The following is a 10,258-nucleotide window of genomic DNA, read 5'->3' on the forward strand; positions in this document are numbered from 1 at the left end:
AAGACGCATAAACTAGTGCTTCTCAAACTTTAAAGTGTATTTAAGTCACTTGGAGATGCTATTAAAATGCAGATCCTAACTCAGAAGGTCTAGAATGGGGCATGAGGTTCTGCATTTCTAGCAAGATCCCAGGCAATCCATGAACCACACCTTGAGTGGCAAATTGTAGACATCTAATGAAAATAGGAGGATAAAGGGTGCTTTAGAAAGAGTCCCTGGAGAGACAAGGGGCAATTTGCCTGGATAAGATACGAAGCGACTCTTAAATACCTTTAAATACTTAAAAGACTGTCACACAAAGGAGAAGCCTGAGTCTCTGCATCTTCAGAAGTCAGACTAATGGGTAGACATTCTAGGGAGGCAAACTTTCCATCAGCATAAGGAAGAACTTTCTCGCAGGTCCTGTGAATCTCCTCTAGCTCCAGGCGTCTGTAAACCAACATCACTGGCGCGGCCAGTTACCACAGCAACAGAGCTGACACCCTTCAGCACAGCCAAAGGAACGCTGGGATTGAATGTCTCCAACACGGAGTGGCAGCTTGAAGGGAGTCTTCCAAGGAAACACATCAAGAAGAAACAAGCCTTCTGAATGCTGTGTAGAAGGAGCCTGGAAGACCCCACGATACTGGCCATGCCACCCTGGGACCTCGCGGGGGCTCTCTTCTGCCCTGGTGGCATGTCAGAAGCCTCGAGGCTGGACTGCTCTGCCTCGGAGTCCTTCTCGGTGCCAGACTGCAAGCATGCCTGGAGTGACACTCTTTCTAAATCCAGTTTCCTGGCTCTTGGTCTCTCCATGAACCTGCAGCCCGTAGAGTGCCAAGGCAGCAGACTTCAGTGACAGATTTTTGCTCACCATGTGGCCAAGAAGGATCTGGGCATGGCCTTCAGTGGGATGTAGACTTCCCATCCTCCTGCTGGCAGAAGCCAGTGGCACCTAAGTTCTCTGCTCTCCTCAAGTGGCGAGGCCCAGCTCTCCACCCACTGAGCAGGAACAGCTGTGGATCTGTGGGAAAGGAAGAGCACAGATTTCCTATACCAGTTCTTCTTGGAAACTGAGTACTCCGAGGGTACTTAGGCGACTTCTGAAGGACAAAAGAAAGAGGGGAGCTGCCTCATGGGTGAGTAGGGGGGCTTCAACCACAGCCCAAGCTCTGAAAGGGGCAGTACCCTCAGGGCCAGCCAGGGAAGGGATATTCAGAAGTTAGAGGGGCTGGGCTGTGGGGACCAGAAGAGAGATCCTCTCTCTAGTGATATCCTACTTCTCTTATCCTAAGACAAGCTCTCTCTCCTCAATGACAGAACCATCTCCTTCCTTCTCAGCCCAGAGCTTTTTCCTCCCCTGTCAGGCTTCTTTGCTAGGGAGAAACTGAAGCTTGGAAAGGTAGAACTTGGTCCAGTTGAACATGGCTAGAGAGATGCCTTGCAGAATTAGAACTCAAGAGTAATGCCTTTCCATGGTGCTATCCAAGGTGCTGGAGTAAGAAGTCTGTTAACTTGAAAGGCCGCACCTTCCTCAGTCATTTCCTGCACTTCCCCACTTCCCCGGCACCTCCCCACAGGCTGCTGCGAAGGACAGAGACGGGAAACCAGGAAGCAGCCAGCCTCAGGCGCAGCGCTCTGCTTTGCCCTGGAGTTTGGATTAGGTGGCCTGTCATCCACACGCCCATCTTTTGACTGGGTGGAGCTTGTTCATTTTGTAATCCCAGTGTCTGGCTCAGGGCACCATACTTGTTGAATGACTGAGTCTCTGGATGAAAGGGGAGGGCAAGGAAGGGCCAAGAAGGAGACAGGAGAATGGCAGTGTGAAACTAACTTGCACAGGGCCTGGCCCATGGTACGTGGTAAGTAACCACCCCTTGTAACATTAGACATATTTATGGGGGGGGGGGGGAACGCTCCTTTTCCATTATCATCTGAGAATTGGTTATCTTTTGTCTCAAGATCAGAGCACAGGGGCATTAAGGAAATTAACTGAAGGTATTTCTTGAGCACATGTGGTATTCTTTCCTGTGCTCAGTATGGTAAAACCGAGCACTTTGATATAACTAGTATCCTTGGAACAGAGTAGACATCTGATGAACATTTGTTTAATGAATGAATGCGAAGCATGAGAAAATCATGGGACATAACATGAAAACCTTCTGTTCAATTTATTTCCGGAAGGAGAAGGAGAAAGATGTGGGGGAGAAAAGTTTAAAGAAAGCAGAGAAGGAGAGTAATCCTCAATTGACTGATGCGTAATTCAGCCTGAAGGAGTTGTGAGCTGAGCTTGTGTGGGAGTGACTGCCTGTTGACCAAGCGGAAGTCCAGCTTAAATCTTGGTGGTGGACACACACTCACCTTGCAGGCCTCACCAAAGCCCCAAGGCACAGCTCCAATTTTCGACTTTGAGTCCCTTCTCCAGACCTCTCTGGCCTTTCACCATCCTCTCTTCCTTTGATTATTTTACAAACACACTTACGAGACAATTAAATGCTTAATTTGGATAAAAGAAGAGAGGTGTGAAAATGTTAGTTCACATGCACAGCTAATTAGTATTGAGTGCGATATCGCACAAGGAGCAACTTGGATGAATAAAGCAAATGAAGCTGGAGATCCAAAGTCGAACTCTTTGTTGAGAAAGGGGAGGGAGATGGGTGTCGGCCTTATGTTCCCACCGTTTTCCTGGGATTGTATTTTATTGTGTCTCTCTCAACCACCCTCTCCACATGATTGTTTTCCTTAACAGGAAGTTGACAAAGCTCTTCTTTAATCCATATGACTGCTACAGGAGTTTAAATGCACTATCAAGACATTTAAGGAATCGAGACCACAGAGGAGGAGGTGGTTCCTCTGGCTGGGTTGGTGACATCTTCCAGCTGGAGCCCAGGTGGTGAAAGGGAGGCCAGCAGTGGATTCGCCAGGCCCAGGCCCCAGGCCCTGGGAACGGGTGTACTTCAAAGCATCAGTCAACAGATGGTTGGTTTAAGCAGGATAGTAAAAGGGAACCATCTCCTTCCTGTATAAAACCAAACCTCAGTCACCCAAGGTTGGAAATAGATTCAATTTAATAGATCCCATTTATTGAGAATTTATTATGTGTCAGGCAATGTGCTAAGTGTTTTGCATACATTATCTCAATTAATTGCTGTAATAATCCTGTGATATAAGCATTAGAATTTCTACTTTACAAGTGAGGAAACTAAGGAACAGCGAGATTAAGTAAATTGCCCAAGATCATATGCCTAGTGAGTAATGGAGGTGGGTCTGTAACCCAGTGTGCCTGCTTCCAAAGCCCCAGCTCATAACCATTCCCTGCCAGCCTCCTAGAGAGGGTGCATCAAGTTGGGGAGAGAGGAGGACCAGTTGATCAGATTCTCCCCCTCCCCAAGAACTCTGATTCCCTTTTGGGGTCTCACTAATGGCTGCTGCCACCACTGCTGGGTTTATTAGGTTGTACAGTCTTCTTCTTTCACATGCCAGCCCAAAGAGAATCCTTGAATCGTCCCTTGGTTGGCTAGATCCAGCTACAAAAGTTGGAAAAGACTTCGCTTAACATTCAGGATACCACCAACCCCCTCCCCGCAGCCAGGATTGTCTTCATTGGTTTTAATACAGTAGGTGCTCTGTAAATGTTTATAACATGGAATTAGGTGATTGACTACAAAACAGAGCCAACTTTCTAGAGCTCATTGCTGCCACCCTTTCTAGTGGCTGGTCTGTGTCTAGTGGGTAGCCTGGTGGGCACCATCCAAGTTCCCCCATAGAATCCAGGAGCCCATGCTTAGGCCTCTTAGCATAAAATATGGTCCATCTTGAGCCCTCAAGAGAGGGCAATGGCGTCCCCTCCCCACTCTTTGGCCTATATAAATCAGCACCTCAGGAGACTGTGCAGAATGATGGCCTCACCCTACAGAGGTGACAGCCCCAACCCACAGACCCAGGGCACAGCACAAGCACAGAGGACAGAGCAGCCGGCAGTGGTGGAAGGAGGTCCTGCTGACTTCTCCCAGCAAGCAGGATAGTAGGAAGAGACCAAAAGGTTGTATTGAACTGACCTCCTGGAAGCTAGGAACCTAGACCACGAGGGCCTGGGAGATCCCAGGATGAAGAATCAGCGGGTACAGTGTTACAAGGTGTGGTCTGGGAGGATGCGTTCCATGAAGGTGGGGCATGTGGGCTGGGTTGGAAGCACAGGGATGCTGGTAGGTAGGCATGGCCTTGAGGGGCTATCAGTGGCTGGGTCTAAGGATAGGATGAACCTGTAGGCAGGGGACAGGAAGGAGGAGGGGACAAAAAAAAAAGGAACAAGGCAAAATATGCGAAATGTCAGGCCCCAGACTCGGGCAGGATACGCTTCTGGAGGGCTTGGGAGCTCACAGTCATAAGTCAGGAGGAACTGGACCCTGGTGATGGAGTTCCACTATAGGGATGAGGCTGGTATCCATAGGGCCAAGTGAAGATAAAGGGAGGGGGATGTTTCTAGAAAAGAGGGTGATAGCCTTGGTTTTATAATCCAGGACACTTGGCACGGGACCGCGACCAGCTTGATGGAATCCCAAGCCAACAAGTCACAGGCCCCAGGCTTCTTATAGAGTCCCTGCGTGGAGCTGGCCAGGGTCCCTGAGTCTTGGAGGCCTGGGCCTGCTGCCTGCGAGGGTTAAACCGTCCAGCTATGAGGGAGGGTGGCAGGAGCAGCTCTGAGCAGACAGCCCATCTCGTCACTCTCCTTCTGTCTCGTGCGATCTCAACCAAAGATCAGCCATCTGTGGAAATCCAATAGACATATAACACAGCCATGTCAAGTAAATCAATCTTCAATTGACCTGGCCCAGCCGTTTCTGCTTCTTGCCCTGAGCGGGCAATACTCGGGAGCTGGCTGACAGCGCACACCACCATATCGTGACCTTCCAGCCGGCTGCCCCCACCTGCCTAGTGTCTGTGTCAGCCCCTCCTCCCTGGGCCTGGAGCAGCTCAAGGGCGTGCATGGCCTGACTGCAGCCCGAGCCTTGTAGAGCGTGGCACTAACCTCACTGCCAAGAGGAAACAACGTGGCACAGGTCTAGAAATCTCTGGTGCTTCCTCAACAGATCCCCACCCCCTGGACTCCAGGTCCTTCCTCACCCTGCCTGGCTCAGGACTAACCCTGACCCATCCCACCAGGGGGCATGGGAGCCCTCTTCCCCATCGCATGTCTGGAGCCCTGGCCCGGACATGGAGCCTCATTCCTGTCTGTCCCTTTTCCAGAGGTGAGACCCTGCTGTGGCCACCTAAGCAGACAGAGCGGTTCTAGAAAGCCAGGCGTACCCGTTGTCATCTAACTATAGTGAGAGCCTGGCAGAGAAGAGCAGTCCCACGTACTGAAAGGTGAAAGAATGAATGAATGAAGCACATGAATGGGAGTCATCTTTATGGGTGAACGGTTTTGCTAAGGAGAAATGCCTGGAGGACTAGAGTTTCTATTCTTTCTGCTGCCAGTACCCAAGCCTTGGTAGACATAGGTGTGCCCTATAAGAAAGGCAGGTACATATAAGCCACTATTACTAGATTGCTAGTCTGGGATTTATATCCCATTCTCTGAGACCCGCCTAACAAGAGATCTCCCGCTGTCAGGGCTCGAAACCTCTTTTCTTCTTCCGAGGCTGCCGTGAGACCTCTGCTTCTGGGCCGTGGGCATCATCTCAGCTCCTCCTGCTCCTCCCTTCCTTCCTCCCAGCTTTCGCGACCCCCTATACACGTGTGCACACACAGCACATGCACACACACACACAGTGCTGCCCTCAGCTTCCTTAATTCCACCCACCCCAGATCCAGGCATCTCTCCGCTGTCATCTCTGTATGAGCCACCAGAAGGAGAAGCTCCATTCATTCTGTGGACCAGGCACAGGGCAGCCTATGGCCAGGAGACTTGAGGCCCATTATTCATCTCAGGGCCCCCACATTTTGGTTCCTCGTGTTCCTGCCAACACTGCAGAGCACACAGTGGCTCACGAGCTGTGCCTATGTCTCCTTGGGGTGGCGTGTGGGGAGGTTCTGTGGACTCCAGTAGCTCCAGGCTGGATCTCCTCATGAGAGCTCCGATGATCACGGATCACACAGCTGGGCGGCCAGGGCTCCTCCAAGAAGGCCCAGCTTCTCCTAGGCTGGAAAGTGGCTCTGCACCACAGCACAGCCTTCAAAGAGTGGGAGCAGAATGGGTCCTGAGCCCAGGAGCCTACGGTCTTACCTTCCCAGCCTGAGGTTCTGCCAGCTTCTCAAAGGACGCCGAGGCTCAGAAGCCAAGAGGGACTGACTCTGAGCCACTTCAGGGTACACCATCAGTTCTTTCATCCTTCCTCTATTGTCATCCAAGCCAAACGAGCCCACTCCCACGTGTCTTCCTATTTCCACGGCCTTTTCCACCCGCCCCATAGCCAGAGGAAAGCATTACGCTGAGTGGCCTTCATCACTTCTCAGGTCTTTGGTTTCTTGGTGGGTGGCAGGCTTTGTCATTGTGGTGTTTATAAAGACTGATCATGGCAGGAGTGCAAAGAGGAGCCCCAGTCACTGGCCCACATCAGCCCCTGGTCCCTGAGTGGAGGAAGAGGCCAGAGGATCTTCTGTGGTGGCTGGTGAGGAGGCCTGGCCTCCTCTCGGCAGGGGCTGGCACTCCAGCATGCAAGTTCCTGGTAAAGCTGGAGCCCTCCTGCCCCTTCCAGTCTTGTGCTTCTCCACTAGTGGTGGGAAAGTGGAGTCAGGACACCCTGGGTTGCGTAGTGGCTCTACTACTTACCAGCTTGTCACTTGTGAAGCCTCTCATTTGTAAATTGTTTTATTTTATATATATATATATATATATATATTTTTAAGATTTACTTATTTTTTATTGCCCGACCTCCCCCGCCCGCCGCAGTTTTCTGCTCTCTGTGTCCATTCACTGTACGTTCTTCTGTGACTGCTTTTATCCTTATCAGCGGCATGGGAATCTGTGTTTCTTTTTGTTGGGTCATCTTGCTGCGTCAGTTCTCTGTGTGTGCGGCACCATTCTTGGGCAGGCTGCACTTCCTTTCACGCTGGGTGGCTCTCCTTACGGGGCACACTCCTTGCACGTGGGGCTCCTCTACGCGGGAGACACCCCTGTGTGGCACGGCACTCCTTGCGCGCGTCAGCACCGCGCATGGGCCAGCTCCACACGGGTCAAGGAGGCCCGGGGTTTGAACCGTGACCTCCCATGTGGAAGGTGGGCACCCTATCCATTGGGCCAAGTCCGCTTCCCCTATTTTATATTTTTAATGAAAATTCCATGTAACCATTTGTGTAAAAGTACTCAGAAAAACATAATGGGCACAGGCATTAGTCTGCCAAAGTACCATGAATCTGTTGGTTTTTATAAAGGGTATTTATCTGGGGTGAAAGTTTAGTGTTACAAGGCCCTAAAGAGTCCAACTCAAGGTGCTTTCTCACCAAAGTCAGGTGCCACGTGTTGAAGCAAGATGGCAGGTGATCCCTGCCAGATCTCTCTCTCCCTTCAGGCTTCCGGTCCTCTCTCCTGCTTCGATTTGTCTCTCAGGGCTTCCTCTATCGGTCTCGGCTCTCTTTCCAAGGTCACCTGCAAACTGTCAGGCGAATGCCTCATCCCTCCCCAGGGCTTTACTGTTTGATCCTTCTCCTTTCTGTCACATAGCAGGATCAAAATGACAAAGTTTTCTGCTCTGTGTGACTTCTTATATGAGTGTCCACTTACAGCAGCCCACCGAGGGGATGGCGTGCGGACTCAGCCTGAGTTAAGCCTACCTGACATAGCCCAATCAGAAGCCCTAAATTGGTTTTACCAAGTAAATTTAATCAGAGACTCCTCACTGAATTTAATACAATCAAAGGGTATCACACCCAGAGGAATCGATGTGTTTACAAACATAATCTTTCTCTTTTGGGGATTCATAAAATAATCTCAAACTGTCACAGCATGTAACTGCTGTCTCCCCAGCATCTATGTTCATTTGGGAATCCCTAGAGTGCAAGGGAAGCTGGGACTGAGGCCAGCTCCACAGCCTGGATGAAGCTGACCCGCTCCCCTGATGTCCTGGGCCACAAGGATCCTCACGGTTTCTGTAGTGGGTGCATGGCAGATGGCAATGCAGAGTGAGTTTCAGCAGTTCAATTAGGCTGCTGGGCAGAGGTGCTCCCTGCCTTCCAGGGCATGGTACAGTGTGAAGTCCTGAGGTCTGTAGCTGCTGCAACTTCTTCTTGCTAACATGAGGGATTACTAGCCTGAGGTCAAACTGACCCAAGAAAGCCAGAGCCAAGAGAATCACAGAGAAATGGGTTGGAGCCCTGAGGAAACCATAGAACTCTGAATCTGCCTCATGGCAGACTGATGCCTGAACTTTTCAGTAATTACGGTCCATAAGGTCCTTTATTGTTTAAGACTCTTGTGCTTGGAACCCGCTTACCACCGATAACATCCCAACTGGTACAGGAAATGTGCGGCGGTGTGCACATTTGACATGGTGAGGTCTTCCCTGCCCCGCTGGGTGTATGTTGGGGACCAGCACACTGCCTGCTGGGAGGGGAGCAGAGCGCAACACTTTGTAAACTTTGATTCATGGTGTCATCACCCACCCACTGTGGTGTCCAAGGGAGCTTCTGGCCTTGAGAGATTCTTACAAGAATGACTGGGTGGTTATGGAGGGAAAGCAGAATGTCACTTCTTGCTTCATCCATCATGTAGCAGCAAATTTTACTTCCTCGGGGCCTGTCATAGGAGCCGATGCTTTTTTCTCTGTTTTCCTAGTGGTGCAAAATGACCATTATTATGTTCTCTAGAGGAAATATCCTTCCTTTGGACAACAAAACATCTAGTAGAACAAAGGATCAGCATAAAGGAAATTTGGGGTGATGAAACACTCAGTATCGTGATGATGGTGGTGGATAAATGACTTTCTGTTTGTCAAAACTCATTGAATGTACACCACAAAGAGGATTTTACTGTATGTAATTTTAAAAATCAGCAGAGCTTTGAGTCATACGGATGAGAAGCAAAACTAGGGGATTGCGTGCTAGCTTCAGCAGCACATATACTAAAAAAAAAATTGGAAGGATACAGAGAAGATTAGCATGGCCCCTACACAAGAATGACATGTAAATTTGTGAAGCGTTCCAATAAAAAACAAAACAAAACTAGGGGATTGTAAGCAGTGCCATCCTTTTCATTCCTGGCCCTGTGTATGGGAATCTAAGAGAAATGACACAGGAGCCACATACTGCAGGATAGTGCTCTCCCCTTGCTTCTGGATTCTGGGGTATGTGATCTGGAGCTTTCTGGTACATGCATGCTGGGTATGGGTATTGTATTTGACAGGGTTCTTTTAGGAAACAGAATCAACAGGAGATGTCTGTAAATAGTATGAGATTTATAAGAATCTCTCATGTGATTGTGGGGATGCACAAGTCCAGGTTCTGCAGGCAGGCTGCAAACCAGGGGCTACGATGAAAGTCCAAGGAAGGTCCTTGATGAGTTTCCAGGAGATGTTAGCTGTCCAGAGATGAGCTGGGAAATTCTCTCTGAATGCTGAAATCACTTCCCTTTTAAGGCATTCAACTGATTAGAAAAAATGCCACTCATTGCTGACAGCAATCTCCCTGGTTGATTGTAGATGTAATCAGCCATCTACACAGTAAAGTCACTGAGGACTACAGTACATCAATGTCCTTATATTACAATTAGTCCAGTGCTTGCTTGACCAAACACTGGACAAAATTACCTGTCCAAGTTGACCTTTTAGCCTAACCATCCCAGGTATTTTCATGCTCTGGTCCCACTTGGAGAGTTTATTGTTGCTTACATCCACAGACTTCTGGTTTTGCTCCTTCCAAGGTTCTAACTGCTCAGGAATTGAGCAGCTCCTGACCACAGAGCATCTCTCCTTCCAGGCAGCATTCTGCCTGCAGGGAAGGTTTTCCTTCTCAGTGATAATTCATGGTCATTTCTTAGTGGAGTTATAACTCTCCAGTGATTCACTTTTAAGTGGCACTGGCATGTGCTGTTGGAACCTGTATGAAAGCCAAGTTCTAACTTTGCCCATTCTTATTTAAAAGGCTACTGGGCCAATCTCAAAGCCAAACTCAGCATGTAAATATGTTGCCTTCCCCCCAGTGTGGGACATGACTCCCGGGAATGAACCTTCCTGGCACCGAAGGATTACTACCAAGTACCAGCTGATGATGTAACTAGAAAATGACCTTGAATAAAAGGGTCAACTCGGACCAGCAGAATATCTCAGTCTACATATAATACCAG

The 10,258-nt window shown here is 49.4% G+C and overlaps 1 pseudogene; it reads left to right on the forward strand.

Moving 5' to 3' along the window:
* The first annotated feature begins 9,014 nt into the window (after nt 1–9,014).
* LOC111760170 (U6 spliceosomal RNA) lies at nt 9,015–9,127 on the forward strand (annotated as a pseudogene).
* Nucleotides 9,128–10,258: the final 1,131 nt, after the last annotated feature.

Source organism: Dasypus novemcinctus, chromosome 4 (assembly GCF_030445035.2).
Source record: "Dasypus novemcinctus isolate mDasNov1 chromosome 4, mDasNov1.1.hap2, whole genome shotgun sequence".
NCBI classification, from domain to species: Eukaryota; Metazoa; Chordata; class Mammalia; order Cingulata; family Dasypodidae; genus Dasypus; species Dasypus novemcinctus.